Source organism: Lolium perenne, chromosome 1 (assembly GCF_019359855.2).
Source record: "Lolium perenne isolate Kyuss_39 chromosome 1, Kyuss_2.0, whole genome shotgun sequence".
NCBI classification, from domain to species: Eukaryota; Viridiplantae; Streptophyta; class Magnoliopsida; order Poales; family Poaceae; genus Lolium; species Lolium perenne.
This window is the reverse complement of record NC_067244.2, coordinates 73,243,623-73,261,766: the sequence shown is the minus strand read 5'-3', so window position 1 is coordinate 73,261,766 and position 18,144 is coordinate 73,243,623.

Sequence of the window (18,144 nt, the reverse complement as noted above, 5' to 3'; positions counted from 1 at the left end):
AGAAACAAAAAGATGCAATTGCAGGATCTAAAGGAAATAGCTTCGAGCACACACACAACGGCAACAGAAAAGTACTTTACCTGGGACCGGAGTATGAGCGCCTTTTACCTTTCCTCCCCGGCAACGGCGCCAGAAAAGTGCTTAGTTGCCGGGGTCCGGAGTGTGAGTGTCGTTTACCTTTCCTCCCCGGCAATGGCGCCAGAAAAGTGCTTGATGTCTACGGGTGCTTCTATTCTTGTAGATAGTGTTGGGCCTCCAAGAGCAGAGGTTCGTAGAATAGCAGCAAGTTTCCCTTAAGTGGATCACCCAAGGTTTATCGAACTCAGGGAGGAAGAGGTCAAAGATATCCCTCTCATGCAACCCTGCAACCACAAAGCAAGAAGTCTCTTGTGTCCCCAACACACCTAATAGGTGCACTAGTTCGGCGAAGAGATAGTGAAATACAGGTGGTATGAATAAGTATGAGCAGTAGCAATGGCACCAGAAAAGTGCTTTGCTGTCCAGGACTGGCGTGTGGTTGATGGTGGTAATATTGCAAGCAGTATAAATGCAGTAAAACAGTAAACAAGCAGCGATAGCAGTATTTAGGAACAAGGCCTAGGGATCACACTTTCACTAGTGGACACTCTCAACATTGATCACATAACAGAATAAATAAATAGATGCTAGACTCTACACCCTCTTGTTGGATGATGAACACCACTAACTGTGTAGGATTACACGAACCCTCAATGCCGGAGTTAACAAGCTCCACAATATTCAATGTTCATATTTAAATAACCTTAGAGTGCATAACAGATCAACATAACCAAACCAAGTACTAACATAGCATGCACACTGTCACCTTCACACTACGAAAGGAGGAATAGATCACATCAATACTATCATAGCAATAGTTAACTTCATAATCTACAAGAGATCACAATCATAGCCTACGCCAAGTACTACATGATGCACACACTGTCACCATTACACCGTGCAAGAGGAATAAACTACTTTAATAACATCACTAGAGTAGCACGCAGATATATTGTGATACAAAACACATTGCAATCATAAAGGGATATAAATAAGCACTTCACTATGCCATTCATAACAGTGAATAAGTATTCTGTGAAATATAGCCTAAGAGACCCACACGGTGCACACATTGTCACCTTTACACACGTGGGACAAGGAGTCTCCGGAGATCACATAAGTAAAATCCACTTGACTAGCATAATGACATCTAGATTACAAGCATCATCATATGAATCTCAATCATGTAAGGCAGCTCATGAGATTATTGTATTGAAGTACATAGGACAGAGATGAACCACATAGCTACCGGTACAGCCCCGAGCCTCGATGGAGAACTACTCCCTCCTCATGGGAGACAGCAGCGTTGATGAAGATGGCGGTGGTGTCGATGGAGAAGCCTTCCGGGGGCTCTTCCCCGTCCCGGCGACGTGTCGGAACAGAGACTCCTGTCCCCCAGATCTTGACTTCGCGATGGCGGCGGCTCTGGAAGGTTTCTCGTACCGTGGCTTTTTCGTATCATGTTTTAGGTCAGGGACCTTTATATAGGCGAATTGGCGGCGTCAGAAGGTCAACGAGGCGACGACACAATAGGGGGGCGCGGGCCCCCCCTTGGCCGCGCCAGCCTGGTGTGTGGTGGGCCTGTGGCCCCCCTCTGGCGGCTCTCGGGTGTTCTGGAAGCTTCATGCAATCCTAAGACTCTGGGCGTTGATTTCGTCCAATTCCGAGAATATTTCCTTACTAGGATTTCTGAAACCAAAAACAGCAGAAAACAGCAACCGGCCCTTCGGTATCTCGTCAATAGGTTAGTTCCGGAAAACGCATAAATATGACATAAAGTATGCATAAAACATGTAGATATCATCAATAATGTGGCATGGAACATAAGAAATTATCGATACGTCGGAGACGTATCAGCATCCCCAAGCTTAGTTTCTGCTCGTCCCGAGCAGGTAAACGATAACAAAGATAATTTCTGGAGTGACATGCCATCATAACCTTGATCATACTATTGTAAGCATATGTAATGAATGCAGCGATCAAAACAATGGTAATGACATGAGTAAACAAATGAATCATAAAGCAAAGACTTTTCATGAATAGTACTTTCAAGACAAGCATCAATAAGTCTTGCATAAGAGTTAACTCATAAAGCAATAAATCAAAGTAAAGGTATTGAAGCAACACAAAGGAAGATTAAGTTTCAGCGGTTGCTTTCAACTTATAACATGTATATCTCATGGATAGTTGTCAATGCAAAGTAATATAACAAGTGCAATATGCAAGTATGTAGGAATCAATGCACAGTTCACACAAGTGTTTGCTTCTTGAGATGGAGAGAAATAGGTGAACTAACTCAACATAAAAGTAAAAGAAAGTCCCTTCGCAGAGGGAAGCATTGATTGCTATATTTGTGCTAGAGCTTTGGTTTTGAAAACATAAAGAGAGCATAAAAGTAAAATTTTGAGAGGTGTTTGTTGTTGTCAACGAATGGTAGTGGGCACTCTAACCCCCTTGCCAGACAAACCTTCAAAGAGCGGCTCCCATGAAGGACGTTATCTCTACCAGCAAGGTAGATCATCCCTCTTCTCTTTTGTTTACACATGTATTTTAGTTTTATTTATGGATGACACTCCTCCCAACCTTTTGCTTACACAAGCCATGGCTAACCGAATCCTCGGGTGCCTTCCAACATTCACATACCATGAAGGAGTGTCTATTTGCAAAATTAAGTTGCTTACTGATGAATCAGAGCAAAACATGTGAAGAGAATTATTAATGAAGGTTGATTAATTGGGGGCTGGCAACCCCACGCCAGCTCTTTTTGCAAAATTATTGGATAAGCGGATGAAGCCACTAGTCCATTGGTGAAAGTTGCCCAACAAGAATGAAAGATAAACACCACATACTTCCTCATGAGCTATAAAACATTGACACAAATCAGAGGTGATAAATTTTGAATTATTTAAAGGTAGCACTCGTGCAATTTACTTTGGAATGGCGGAGAAATACCATGTAGTAGGAGAGAAGGCATTGCCGTTCTACGCTTTAATTAAGCAAGGAGAGAAGTTTCAGTGGAACGAAGAGGCGGACAAAGTTTTCGAGGATCTCAAGCGCACAATTTCGACACCACCAATCTTGGTGGCGCCTAAAGAAAAGGAACCCCTCTTGCTTTACATTGCAGCCACACCTCAGGTGGTCAACACAGCTCTTGTAGTTGAAAGGGAGGAAGAAGGAAAACTTCATGGAGTACAGAGGCCAGTATATTTCATCAGTGAAGTATTATCGCCTTCAAAACAGCGGTACCCGCAGTACCAGAAGCTAGCATATGGGGTGTTTACGACAGCAAGAAAGTTGCGACACTATTTTTCGGCACATCCGATAATAGTGGTCAATGAGGCACCTTTATCCAATATATTAAACAATCCAGAAGCTACGGGCCGTGTCTCCCTTTGGGGAATAGAGCTTTCCCCTCGGGACATCACGTATGAAAAAAGAAAAGCAATAAAGTCGCAAATTCTACCAGACTTCATCGCAGAGTGGATGGAGCTGCAAAATACGGGACCCCCAGATCTATCGAGAACCTGGACTATGAACTTCGACGGGTCCAAGAGATTAGAGGGAGCTGGAGCAGGCGTGATACTGATATCACCTGAAGGCGATAAATTAAAGTATGTCTTAAGGATGACGTTTCCAAACGCATCTAACAATGAGGCAGAATACGAAGCTCTCATACATGGGATGAAGATGGGAAAGCTTGTGGTGCAACTCAATTAAAAATCTTTGGCGACTCACAATTGGTGGCTCAGCAGGTCATGAATCAGTGCGATGCAGTCAACGAAAGCATGATAGCATACAAGGAAATGTATAACAAGCTGGAGAAACTGTTTGACGGATGCGAGGTAAATCACATCAGCAGGCTAAGTAATGATGAAGCCGATGTTCTTGCAAACATTGGGTCGCAGTGTCTCGCGATTCCACCAGGCGTGTTCTGGGAGGAGATAACAGAGAGATCTACAAAGCCGAAGAAACCAAAGAAGAAGGAGAAGGATGAGAAACCCCCGGGAGCCATGGAAGAAGCACTCGAAGAAGAAGAGGAACATGATTTAGTAATGATGGTGCAAATCCCATGGATGCAGATGTACATATCATACATCCTAAGGAAAACAATACCCGACGATCCAGTTGAAGCAAGGCGAGTTATTAGACGTTCCAAAGCCTTCACTGTGGTCAAAGGAGAGTTGTACAGGTGAAGTATTTCGGGTGTGTTACAAAGGTGCGTCACACCCGAAGAAGGAAGGGTAATTCTGAAGGAAGTACACGAAGGAGTATGCGGTCATCACGCAAGCAGCCGAGCTATCGCGGCCAAGGTTTTCAGAGCAGGGTTTTACTGGTTGACAGCAATCGAGGATGCGAAGGAAATAGTGCGAACTTGCGACACGTGCCAGAGATTTGCCGCAAGGCCTCATTCTCCGGCAGCAGAGCTGATGCCAATACCGCTGTCTTGGCCCTTTGCTCAATGGGGTCTCGATATGGTGGGAAAACTACACAAGGCCTCGCCAGGAGGATACGAGTATATGCTCGTCGCTGTCGACAAATTCACCAAGTTGATAGAAGCAAAGCCGATAAATTCACCAGACGGAGCGTCGGCAATCAAGTTTGTGAAAAGCATTGTCTTTCGATTTGGAGTACCTCATAGCATCGTCACGGATAATGGCAGTAATTTCACATCCAAGGAATTCAAGGCGTACTGTGCAGAGGTGGGCATTAAATTGCACTTCGCGTCAGTTGCGCACCCGCAGACTAATGGGCAAGTCGAAAAAGCCAATGGTATCATCTGCAATGGTATCAAGAAGCGCTTGTTAGGACCATTGGAAAAAGCTCGACATACTTGGCTAGAAGAGTTGCAGAGCGTGTTATGGAGTATTCGAACAACACCAAATACAGTGACACAGGAGACACCGTTTTTCCTGGTCCATGGAGCTGAGGCAGTACTGCTGATAGAAATAGAGCATGACTCGCCAAGAGTCACGGAATACGACGAAGAAGCTTCCAGAAGAGCATTGGAAGACGATGTCGACGCCCTTGATGAAGCTCGAGACGAAGTGTTATCACGGGTCGCTAAGTACCAGCAAGACTTGAAAAATTACCACAGTTGACGTTTGCGACCAACATCTTTTCAAGTTGGAGACTTAGTTCTGCGGCTCAATCAAAAAAGCCATGAAAAACTTGAGTCGCCGTGGCTTGGACCTTACATCGTCACAGAAGTAATCGAGGGAGGCGCATACAGGATAAAGGACAAGAAGTCAGGAGCTGTCGAGCCAAATCCTTGGAACGTGGCACACCTCAGGCGTTTCTATGCCTAGAGTCAAAATATAGTCCTCCTTGTAAAACTATAATGTACTGAAACGCCCGCGAGTTTTCAGATGCACTCTTTTCCTTTTTCAGGGCACCGAGTGGGGCTGGAAAAGGTTTTTAATGAGGCGGACTCGCGGTGCTGCAATATAATAAAGATAGTGGAGATATACATCTTTTCCTTCGACATGCTTGGGGGCTTGCGCCCAGAAATTACAATATATATATATACAACGCCAACGCACAAAATATCTCGCCTTGGTGCAAAGCACCTCGCCAAATAAAAAAGACGATACAAAATAGTGGTCGACAAAAAAGCTCGGGGGCTAATAACCGCAAAAATAGTACAATCAATATAGTTCATTGTTTTTGCCTTGGTTCAAAACTCGCATACACAATAGAGAAAATTGTCACCAAAACGCTCGGAGGCTTGATGAGGAAAAACAAAAATATTTACTGGCTTTACAATATAGATTATGTTTACAACATACAAGATGCAGTTCCTGAAAAAAATCGACAAGCTAAAAAAGAAATTCTCAATTGCTGCCTAGTATATCATCTATGGTCATCCGTTAATTATTTGCAGCACGAGTGCTATGTTCAGCATAGCTGCCCTTCACGAAGAACTCAGCGTCCATCCGAAGAAGTTCATCCATCATGTCTTCTGCTATAGGGGTCACAATATCATCAATTTTGCCAACGTTCCTTTTCCTTTTCGCCATCTTGGCCAGGCACTTGGTAACAATTTGACTCATGTCAAACTTGGGACAGCAGATTTTTATCATCATCATAGCAAATCTGGCCCCGGCAGATAGTTGGGCCCGCACAAATCTGTGGATCCGAGGTGCATCGTGAAATTTATCCATCAAAGCAGGAAGGGTCTCTGGCATCTCATTACGTGGAAACATGGTGCTGTAAACTAAGGACAATGTCCTTGTACAGAAGTCGAGAAAATCACGGACCTGACTCGCACGATCTTGAAATCTGACGATTTGGCGGGTACGTTCAGGCGTAACCCAAAAGGTGGAACCATGCTCTTTGGCAAGTCTGAGAAGCACATTGGATCGAGCTTCAACATGTTGATCCTCGGCAGCGGTATCCAAAAAAGAACCTGTTTCCAGCGGAGGAATCAGAAAGGAAGGAAAAACATGGGGAATAAAGATAATTATGGTCAAGTGAATGAAGTATACCCGCCATATCCAAGCTGGAATCAAGCATTAGCTCAAGCATGAAATTCTCTCATCGAGATGCTTCGGCAGCTGCAGCAACCGCGTTCTCTTTTACAGCTATAGCATCCTGGACTTGCTGAAGCGCAATCTTTTCCCTCTCCAACGATTTACGAGACTGCTCCATTACTACAAGTGCTTGCTTCTTCATAGACTGCAGCTGTTGGCGGAGATCTCTCAAATCTTCTGTGGAATCCTTACACGAGGAATCTCCAATAAAGTCATCACCGACAGATATTTTCTTCAGGTACGAGGAAGCAGGCAAATTATCGGCAGGACGATGAGTTGAAGTATAGTTATCAAATATCAACTGAAAAGAAAAGGTTCGACATCAATCATCAAGCAAAGATAGATTTCCATTGATTTTCAAAATATGTACATGGCTATTACAAAAGGAGGGTCCCTAATGAACTACTGAGGTAGTTGTCGCCAAAAGCTACTATGGCGACAACATAAAAAGAGAAGTAAAAAAAAAGACAAGATGGTCTACTTGACCTCCGACTTCGATGAACTAGGAGCGGGAGTTGGCTTGCATCCAAGATAGGCGAGGATTTTCTTTGAATTTGGCTTGGCAGCCTTAATCAGCAACTGCCATTTCTTTGTCTCCATCTCCTTTACGTCGCCAACTCTTGCCCAGTCGACATCTTGTTGGCTGTCGGCGACCAAGGCAATAGTGCCTTCAACGCCAACCTTCAAGCCTTCTTGCCGAAGCTTGAGCCCAAGATCTTCTTGAGAATTGAAGCACTTGGTGAGATCGGTAAAGGGCGCGGGTTCCTCTTTCTTCGGGAAGAAGTAAGGAAACAGCTGCGAGAGGCCTGCTCTGGCTTCGGAAAAGACCTTCACGCGCCTCATCTCCATGGATCTCAAGGAGGGAGAGAGCGTCGAGAAGGCAATCACCCTCAGGGTTATCCCGCTCATAATCTTGCTGCGTCCTCCCTAAGTGAGTCGCAAAGAAGTTTGTCGGAAGCGAGACAAAAAGAATTCGATGATCCGAAAAAATAAAAGAGATATGAGTACTTACTAACAAAACGACGACTTTGCGACTCCAAGCGAGCAACAATTTCTGTCTCACGAGCAGATTGCTGAGTTATATGTTCGCTCAAAGAAGTTTCCGCGTCGTGAAGTCTTTTCCGAAGATCTTCGATGGCGGCAGCATCTGCTTCAGCTTTCCGGCGAGCTTTTTCGCTTTGCTCTAACTTGATAGCAAGAGCGTCAGCACGTTTGTTGGATTCCGCAAGATTTTCTGCATAATCAACGACAGTAAAAAGTTATGACAAAAAAGGGTGTATGTTTCGGAAAGGAAGCAGATAAAAAGGTACCTTCAAGCTTCTTGGCATGGTCACGGTACCCGACGAATTGGGTACCGAGGCGAATAAACTCCTTCATCAAAGGCTGAAGAGAAACCAAAAGAAAAAGAAAAGTCAATATAGGAAGGAAAAACTCGACAGGGCTTAAGCAGGAAACAAAGGGAGTCGACAAATACTGCAATGTTCGGAAAAAAGAAGAGTGAAAAACTTATATCATCCAATGAAGGAGTCATGGAACTACCAGCCAACAGGAGAGGTTCTGTGGCTGGTTCTACCCTAGCTCTCTTTGGTGAAGAGGCTCGGGGGCTTGCAGCTGGAGTCGGATGCTCTGTGTCTTGTTGAGGAGGCGAAGTTTCGTCCCCATCAGGTTGAGCTTCAGAAACAACTAAAGTACGAGACGTTCTCGTTCGAGCAGTCGCGTCAATAGGTGTATTTTCATCCTCGTCGCCACTACAGTAAATAAAGCGACAAGATAAGAAACAAAATAAACAAAATATCGAGAACATGCAACCAAGTGTAGCAAGAACTTACGAGATGACAAGAGCATCTTCGTAAGGGTTGAAAGTTTTCCTTCCAGCATCAGGAACAACTTATTCGGCATGCGAAGCGCCGGCTTTGGAGGTGCCGGAATCGACAACCTCGCCCCTTTTTCTCTTGTTCTTCGGAGAAGCAGCTGGGGGAGGAGAGCGTGTCGATGCGGTAGCCTCAGTTTCAATCTCCTTTTCAGAGGATGTCGCGGATCTTTGAGAACCCGCGATTTCACTCTCAGGGCGAGAAGTATTGTCGTCGGTGACAACGGCCCGTTCTTCGACTTCCCCACCTTCGGGAAGGGGAGGAAGAGGAGACGCAGTTTTATGGTTCTAGAAAAGATAGAAAAGTATCGACATAGAATTATATCAGAAACATCAGTCGAAGAAGTAACAGTAACAAAGAAGAAAGATAAAAAGAGTGCGTGAATAAAAAGATGATAAAAAATATTACCTGCGGGAGCGCGTTGGCCGCGCTATATGGCGTCACACGGCAAGATGACGGGACGGTGTCTTTCTTGCTGAGCGACGAGATCTTTCGGACAAGTTTTTCCAAGTCCTTGACCGATAAATCTGCTGACAGGTGATCCACATCTTCATCGCCAGCATACATCCAAAGGGGATTTTTGCGAGCTTGTAGCGGCTGCACCCTAATCCTAAGGAAGTATGCTGTAATTTGGATACCCGACAATTCTTGTCCTCGGGTATTTTGAAGTTGGTGGATGCGCGTCATCAGTGCATCTGTCGCCGCTTTTTCTTCGTCGCTAGCCTCTGCGTCCCAGGAACGACGGCGACATATCTTTTCGGCACCATCAAAAGGAGGGATGTTGTCTTCAACAGAGCCATGATTCTCCTCATGGATGTACAACCATTTTTTGCGCCACCCTTGAACTGAGTCAGGGAATTTGACGTCAAAGTACTCGACGTCAGGGCGAACGCAGATAACAACGCCGCCAATGTTATAGGAAACATTGGCAGAGCCATTGCGGCGACAGAGAAAAATGCGCTTCCATAAAGACCAGTTAGGCTGGACTCCAAGGAAGGATTCTCAAAGGGTGATAAAAATCGAGATGTGGAGAATGGAGTTGGGAGTAAGATGGTGAAGTTGCAATCCGTACACGAAAAGCAACCCCCGAAGAAAATTGTATGGGGGCAGAGAGGCCACGGATGAGGTGGTCAACAAAACTGACCCGATATTCCATTGGAGGGGTTGGATAGCTTTCTTCGCTGGGGAAGCACAGCGCGTCTTGCTTCTTGCTGATCCCCAGTTTCTTCAGCAAGTTGATGTCTTGAGGGGAGATTTTGGATCTCTCCCACTCAGTGCTCCCCAGATCCGCGGATGCCATCTTGGATTCGGGAGTGCTGTGTCTGGTGAGTCTGCGCGGTGGCATCAACAATGGCGTAGGAGCAAAAGCACGAGCGTGTGGTTGAGCTCAAGAACTGGGGGTGCAAGGGAGGATTTTTGCAGAGGAAAGCTGAGGAGCGGCGCGAGCGAAAGTATGGAAGGAGGAAGACGATGACCTTAAATAGAGGTGCGGTGAATCGACGCACCGTTGGATGGAGAAATTGTGGGATAGAAGATGTACACGTGGACAAGGGGTAACAACGCAATTTCACTGAGAAGGGAAAGAACAGGTGTTACAGTGCGTGCGCCAGGAAAAGTGGAGGACGTGTGTCCCCCACTTGCACGACGTGTCAACTTGATAAGAGATTTGGGCCCACGAGACAGAGAGAGCAGTTCTCGCGTTTTCCTGATACAGTGATCGTGGCTATCGTCAGCAATGATGTCACCTTGGTAAGAGAAAATATCGACTATGAAGCTTCATAAGAATGGCGACAACAGAAGATTATTGATTATTTCGAGAGCCTTTGATCAAATACAAGATTTTGCCCAAATGCTTGGCGGCTACTTTGGAAAAGAGAAAACGTCGAGTATGACAAAATAGAAATGTCGAGAGCCTATGACCAAATGCAAGCATTTGTTCATAGCCTCGGGGGCTACTCCCATCGGGAGCGCTGGTCGCACACCCGATAGATATGAAAAATTCGAGAAACAATGGAAATATAAAGGCATGAGTCATTAAAGTGTTGAGCCTACAACCAAGCACTAGTCCTTGGCTGTAGCCTCGGGGGCTACTCCCATCGGGAACGCTGTTCGCGTGCCCGATGACATTATAAAAAAAAGAGAAGAAGGAAGAAAGAAAGAGAGAAAACGAAAAAGGAAGAAGTGAGCATATTTCGAGTTATATAAGTAACTCTACATATACTCCCATCGGGAAGGCAAAATAAGTCATCCGTTGACTCAATAAAATGTGCTATTCCAACAGCCGAAAAAGCACTCGACAATATATTCTCAGAGCGCCAAAGTAGCAAATAAACTCTGAATGCCGCAAAACTTTGCGAAGGTAAGACCCCAGATCCGTTCTGAGCGGCGTGGCGCCATCTCTGACGTCGGTTTGCTACTTTTTTCCGTATCAACAGATACGAAGAAAAATCCTAACGGACGCGTTAGGTACCCGATAAAATATGACTGGGACTCGACAGAATGGTAAGACCTTAAGCGGCACCTGTCGAAGTTTACACCAGTATCCCGAGATCATGTCCAGGGACGTGATCTTGAAGTAGGTTTTTGCGGATTGCCACTAGAGCAGTTAAGTAGTACCTGATCCGTCAGATGAACTAGCCCCAACTACCATTATCCCTGTACAATATATAATTGCATATCCAAAGATATGTGATAAATTCGGCAGATTTATTGAATGATTAAAGTTGGAGATTTTCCCTGACTCTTCGATTCAAGCAAAATCTCGGGGGCTACTGACATAGGCATCCCCAATGGGCCTGCCGAAGATGGTACCCAGGGTTTACTGAAGGCCCATGACTCGAAGAATAAGAAGATTCGGAAGCACAAGATGTTATTAAGGAAAACTAGAGTTGTATTAGGAAATATAACTTGTAATCTTGCGGGACGGGTTAGAAACCCTCCCGGACTCTGTAACTTGTGTATTATGAAACCCTCGGCTCCACCTCCTATATAAGGGGGAGTCGAGGGACAAAGAGAGGATTGAATCTATTGTCAACACAACCCTAGTTTCATAATCGTCGAGTACTTTTCGGCTGAAACCTTCGAGATCTACTTGCCCTCTACATCCAACGAAACCCTAGTCTACAATCCGTAGGCATTGAAAAGTTAATACCTCGTCACCATGCCAAGTTGAAGAAGCGACGGAGGTTTGTCGACAAAATCAATGACAGGGTGACACCAGTAGCCGAGGAAATGATCGATGATCTCCTTCGGATGGATGCTGACTTCTTTATGGAGAGCCATTATGCTGATTTCATGGGTGCGTCTGCCGATGAGGACAGAGTGAACATAGATGACCCGATGGATCGTGAATAGGAGTTTGTTTTTTCTGTCAAAATTTTCCTGTATAAAAGGACCCTGTATATTGTAAGTGCTATCTATATTGTAAAATATCTTGTATGTTTTCTTTCCATCTAGCCCCCGAGCGTTTATCGGCAGCTATTTCTTTTTTACTTTGGTTGGTTTGCAAGGTTTTTTAGACCAAGGCAAAATGACTTTGAAGTTTGTATATTGTAGAGTCTTGAGTATATATATTGTATTTGCGGGTTGCAAGGCCCCGAGCCTGTCGAGAAAAAAGATGTATATCACCAATATCTTTACTATATTGCAGCACCGCGAGTCCGCCTCATTAAAAACATTCCAGCCCCACTCGGTGCCCTGAAAGGAAAAGAGTGCGTCTGAAAACTCGCGGGCGTTTCAGTACATTGTATGTTTACATAGAGGACTATATTTCGACTTAGGCATAAAAACGCCTAAGCTGCGCCACGTTCCAAGGATTTGACTCATCGATCTCTGTTTTCTTGTCCTTTATCCTGTATGCTCCTCCTTCAATTACTTCTGTGACGATGTACGGGCCTATCCATGGTGACTCGAGTTTTTCATGGCTATTTTGCGCAAGCCGAAGAACTAGGTCGCCTACCTGGAAAGATCTTGGTCGCAAACGTTGACTGTGGTAGTTTTTCATATCTTGTTGGAATTTGGTGACCCTTGACAATACCTCGTCTCGAGCTTAGTCGAGTGCATCAACATCATCTTCCAGTGCCTTTCTCGAGGTTTCTTCATTAAATTTCGCCACTCTCGGGGAATTGTGTTCTATTTCTATCGGCAGCACTGCCTCAGCTCCATGGACTAAAAGAACGGAGTTTCTTGTGTCGTTGTATTTGGTGTTGTTCGTATACTCCATAGCACGCTAGGCAATTCCGCTGGCCAGGTATGTCGAGCTTTTTCCAATGGTGTGAGCAGGCGCTTCTTGATGCCATTGCAAATAATGCCGTTTGCCTTTTCGACCTGACCATTAGTTTGCGGGTGCGCCACTGAGGCAAATTGTAATTTGATGCCTACCTCTACGCAATATGCCTTGAACTCCTTGGATGTGAAGTTGATGCCGTTGTCTGTGACGATGCTGACAAGGTATAGACTTGTCAATGCCTACAGATTGTAGACTAGGGTTTTGTTAGATGTAGAGGGCAAGTAGATCTCGAAGGTTTCAGCCGAAAAGTACTCGACGATGTAAAAACTAGGGTTTGAGAGACAATGATTCGATCCTTTTTGCGTCCCTCGACTCCCCCTTATATAAGAGGCGGAGCCGAGGATTTCGTATTGTACAAGTTACAGAGTCCGGGTAGGTTTCTAACTCCTCCCGCAAGATTACAAAATAATGCTTTCTATTACAACTCTAGCTTTCCTTAACAACATCTTGGGCTTCCGAACCTTCTTATTCTTCGGGTAGTGGGCCTTCAGTAAACCCCGGGTACCATCATCGGCAGGCCCATTGGGGATGCCTATGTCAGTAGCCCCCCGAGATTTTGCTTGAATCGTAGAGTCAGGGAAAATCTCCACTGTTTATTTTTACTCGACAATTCAAAAACCTTTCTATATTTCTTCACATAAGTTTCTATATTGTACAGGGATAATGGTAGTTGGGGCTAGTTCATCTGACGGATCAGGTACTAGTTAACTGCTCTAGTGGCAATCCGCAAAAACCTACTTCAAAATCACGTCCCTGGACATGATCTCGGGATACTGGTGTAAACTTCGACAGGTGCCGCTTAAGGTCTTACCATTCTGTCGAGTCCCAGTTATATTTATCGGGTACCTAACGCGTCCGTTAGGATTTTTCTTCGTATCTGTTGATACGGATAAAAGTAGCAAACCGACGTTAGAGACGGCGCCACGCCTCACAGAACGGATCTGGGGTCTTACCGTCGCAAAGTTTTGCGGCATTCAGAAATTAATCGCAACTTTGGCGTTCTGAGAATATATTGTCGAGTGCTTATTCGGCTGTTGGAATGGCACATTTTATTGAGTCAAAGACGACTTATATTGCTTTCCCGATGGGAGTATATGCAGAGTTATTTATAACTCGAAATATACTTTGTTGCTCTTTTGTCTTTCTTCTTTATGATTTCATCGGGCACGCGAACAGCGTTCCCGATGGGAGTAGCCCCCGAGGCTACAGCCAAGGACTTGTGCTTGGTTGTAGGCTCCACGCCTTATGCCGCTATAGTTTCTTTCTCTCCCGAAGTTTTATAATTTCTCGGGTGCGCGAACAGCGCTCCCGATGGGAGTAGCCCCCGAGGCTATGAACAAATAGTTGTATTTGATCATAGGCTCATGCCATTTTTATTGTGCCTTTCTTGATCTTTTCATTTTTTCAAAGTAGCCCCCGAGCATTTGATCAAAAACTTGTATTTGATCAAAGGCTCAACATTATTTTTCCATGTCGCCTTTTATGAAGCTCTTGAGACGAACTTTTCCTTCTGCCAAGGTGACGTTATTGCTGACGATAGCCACGATTGCTAGTCAAAAATATTTCGAGAAGTCTTCTCTCGCTGCCTTACGGGCCCAATTGATCCACTATCTTGACACGTCGTGCAAGTGGGGGACACACGTCCTCCGCTTTTTCTGGCGCACGTACCGTAATTTCTTTAATGTTGAATTATTTTTTTACCCTTGTGTCCATCTGCCACACATTTTTCTTATCCAACGGTCCGCCGCTTGACCGCACCTGTATATAAGATCTTCTTCTTCCTCCTCGAACACTTCCGCTCGCGCCGTTCTCCTGCTCTCATCTGCAAATTTGCTCCTGCGACTTACAACCACCTAAGCTCCTCTTTTCCAAGCTGCAAACCCTGCGCCATTGTTAATGCCTTCGCGTCGATTGACAAGGCACAACACGCCGGAGTCCTCCATGGCCGCCGTGGATCTGGGGACGGCGGAGTGGGAAAGATCGAAGATTTCCACCCAAGACATCAATATGCTGAAGAAACTGGGGATCAGCAAGAAGCCCAAAGCTTTGTGCTTCCCCAGCGAGGAAAGCTACCCAACCCCTCCAATGGGGTACCGGGTAAGTTTTGTCGACCACCTCATCCGCGGTCTTTCTGCCCCCATTCATCCTTTTCTCCGCGGGCTGCTGTTTATCTACGGTCTGCAACTCCACCACCTCACGCCAAACTCGATTCTTCATATCTCCATCTTCGTCACTCTTTGCGAGGCCTTCCTTGGCGTCCAGCCTAACTGGGCGCTATGGAAGCGCATTTTTTTCTGTCGCCACAATGGCTCTCCCAATGTCGCCTATAATATAGGCGGCGTTGTAATTTCTGTTCGTCCCACTGTCGACTACTTCGACGTCAAACTCCCTGATTCAGTTCAAGGATGGCGCAAGAAGTGGTTGTACATTCAGGAAGAAAACCATGGATGTGCTGAGGACAACATCCCTCCTTTTGATGGCGCCGAAAAAATCCTTCGCCACCGCTCCTGGGACGCAAAGGCTACCGAAGAAGAAAAGGCGTCGACAGAAACCTTGATGGCTCGTATCCACGAGTTGCAAAATACTCGTGGCAAAGAGTTATCGGGTATCCAAATCACGGCTTATTTTCTTAGGACTAGAGTGCAGCCGCTTCAGGCTCGTAAAACCCTCTCTGGAAGTACGCTGGTGACGAGGACGTAGATCGGCTGTCGGTGGATTTGGAGGTCAAGGATTTAGAAAAGCTTGTCCGAAAAATCTCTTCTCTCAGCAAAAAAGATTCTGTCCCTTCGTCCTGTCGTGTAAAACCGTTCAGCGCCACCAATGTGCTTCCCGAGGTGATTTTGTCGGTTGATTTGTTATTGCCTTGCTATTTTCCTGTAATTCCTTTTTATTGACATCTTCCCCTGTTTTATATAGAACCATCCAAATCCTGTCTCTCTTCCTCCCCTCCCTGAAGATGGAGAAGTCGAGGAAAGGGCCGTTGTTACCGACGACAACCAAGATGCCCCCTCTTTTGTGAATGAACCCGCAGATTCTCGGAAATCTGCGGGATCTATCGAAAAGGAAGCTGCCTCTGAAGGCACTGCATCGGCACAATCTCCTCCTCCTGCTGTTTCTCCAAGGAACAAAAGGAAAAGGAATGATGTCGAAGATTCCGGCACCTCCAAAGCCGAAGAAGTTGATCCTTCACGTCAGATGGCAACTTATGATCCATATCTCGAATCCCTCGTCAGCTCGTGAGTCACTTTTATTTCCCCTTATTTCTGTACTCGAATTTTTTTGTCTTATCTCGTGTTTTATACTACCGATTTTTAATCACAGTGATGATGAGGAAGAAACACCAACTCTTGACGTGGCTCCTCGAACGAGCACGTCACATACTTTAACTGTATCGGAGACGCCAGTTGAGGGAGAAGAATCCTCGCCTCCTCAACAAAACGTCGTCACCACCACTCCTCCTTCAAGCCCTCTTGCTCCTTCACCCAAAAGGACAAGGGTTGAAACGATGATGGAGCCTGCCCCTTAGTTGGGCAGCTCTTCTAATCCGCTCTTAGATGATGTAAGTTTTTTGACTTTCATACCAGTACCTATATTTCCTCTGTTTGCTTTTTTATGCCTTCATATTTTTTTCGTACCGATATTTTCTTTCTTTGTTCTTCTTTGACAGCCCATGATCAAAGAGCTTGTTCGTATCGAATCCCAATTTATTGGGTACCGTGAATATGCCAGCAGGATTGAAGGTAATAACTTTTTGCTGTCATTGTTTCTGACTTCTTGCTCCTGTTTTTGTCACAATTTTGACTTTTCTTTTCTATTTTGACAGAGAAACTTGCAGAGGCCAACAAGCGTGCCGACGATCTTGCTCAGAAACTGGAGCGAAGTGAAGCGGCCCGCAAGAAAGCCGAATCAGATGTTGTTCAAGCTAGAGCAGAGGCTGACAAAGCCAAGACTGAGGCCGCTGGTGTCGAAGATCTTAGGAAGAGACTTCATGATGCCGAGACTTTGCTGAGTGAGCATATAGTTGCACAATCTGCTCGCGAGGAAGCGGTCCTTAAGCGCATAAGGACGCAAAATTGTCGCTTTGTCAGTAAGTATCTGAACCACTTCATATCCCTTGAATTTTCTTTCTTTCGCTCGTTTATTGATTATTAAGTTTTTATCTCGACAGATAGAAGATGTCAAGAATTTGAACTTGAAGACCCCGACAATGATCCTCTTCTTGACGCCGTATCGTTCCTTGAATTTCATGGAACAGAAGCACGCGAGGGCATTGATCAAGCCAAAGCAGGGTTGTCGCGACTCTTCCCCTACTTCTTCCCGAAGAAAGAGGAACCCACAACTTTCCTTGCTCTGGCTAAGTGCTTTAATCCTCCAGAAGATCTTGGGCTGAAGATGCGCCAGGAAAATATGAAGGTCGCTGTTGAAAACACTGTTGCCTTGGTTGCTGATAGTCAGCAAACTATCGACTGGGCGAAAGTAGGCGACACGGAGCAGATAGAACAGCCAAAATGGCGATCGCTGATCAAGGCGGCAAAGCCCAATACGAAGAAAATCTTGTCCTATCTCGGGATCAAGCCATCTTCGACTCCTAGCTCATCAAAGCCGGAGGTCTAGTTGAATGCCCCTTTGCTTTTTTTCTTTTTAGCTTATCTCCTTCTTTTGGCACTACTGCCATAGTGTTCTTGGCGATGACTGCTTCAGTAGGTCTCTAGAGGTCCTTCTTTTGTAATAGACATGTACATATTATGGGAATGAATGGAAATCTATCTTTGCTCAATGATTGATGTCGAAATTTCTCTTTTTTCCAGTTAATTTTTGACAACTATACATCAACTCCTGGTCCTTCCGAGGTTTTTCCTTCGCCTCCTTCGAAGAAAACCCCTGTCGCTGTTAATTTTGTCGAAGATTCTGCGAGTAAGACTGCGGCAGAAGATTTGAAAGAGCTTCAACAACAGCTCCAGTCTGTGAAGAAGCAATCACTTATGCTTATGGAACAATCTCGGAAATCCTCTGAGGGGGAAAAAGTAGCACTCCGACAAGCTCAAGATGCTATAATTGAGAAAGATGCCGCCGTTGCTGAGGCTGCTGCAGCTATGTCTCGAGAAAATTTCATGCTTCAACTGCTAACAGATGCTAGCTTGGATATGGCAGGTATGCTTCGGTATCTTTGTCACACTTTATCTTCCTTTTTTACTTGTCTTCTTGTTGCCCGCTGATTTTATCGAAATAGGTGCCTTTTTGGATGCTGCTACGGAAGATGAACGTGTTGAAGCTCGTTCTAATGCTCTTCTGAGACTTGCACGTGATCATGGTTCAAATTTTTGGGGCACACCTGAACGGACTCGCCAAATCGTCAGATTTCAAGATCGTGCTCTTC